Here is a 738-nt window from a genome sequence, read left to right as displayed (position 1 = left end):
CTTTATAAATAAAAATGGAACTTGTAAAGATGCTTTCCTGGAGTCCACCGGCCAAGGATCCATCCCAGTACTTGCACAGGAGAGAACCTCCAGGCTGCAGAACCTTCTCGGCCAAGTCCAGGAGAGAACAGCACAGCGTGGGGGGGCCACGTCACTGAGGAGGAGATGAGCGTGGCTGGACAGGAAGTGGGCTCCATCCAGACTGTGTATGTTTTGGAGGTGGATGCCAAGGACCCTACCCCAGGGTAACTTTGAGTCTTCAGTTGAAACACAATTATGTCAAATACATTTAATATTCGAAGTGGCTGGGGAGAGGGAAGTCTGGACTTCCCTGCTTAGGCTGCTGCCCCCGCGACCCGACCTCGGATAAGCTGAAGAAGATGGATGGACATTTAATATTCTCGTATTTAGATCAATCATTTAAGGATGATGTTGTAGCGACATAGCTCGGTTGGTAGAGTGGCCGTGCCAGCAACTTGAGGGTTGCAGGTTCGATTCCCGCTTGTGCCATCCTAGTCACTGCCGTTGTGTCCTTGGGCAAGACACTTTACCCACCTGCTCCCAGTGCCACCCACACTGCTTTAAATGTAACTTAGATATTGGGTTTCACTATGTAAAGCGCTTTGAGTCACTTGAGAAAAGCGCTATATAAATATAATTCACTTCACAATTCACTATTTGTAGTCATACACGCTTAAAAGCAATATTTTGTAAATTCATGTAATAATACAATAAGTT

Source organism: Nerophis ophidion, linkage group LG07 (assembly GCF_033978795.1).
Source record: "Nerophis ophidion isolate RoL-2023_Sa linkage group LG07, RoL_Noph_v1.0, whole genome shotgun sequence".
NCBI classification, from domain to species: Eukaryota; Metazoa; Chordata; class Actinopteri; order Syngnathiformes; family Syngnathidae; genus Nerophis; species Nerophis ophidion.
The sequence above is the reverse complement of the archived record's forward strand: the minus strand, read 5'-3'. Positions refer to the sequence as shown.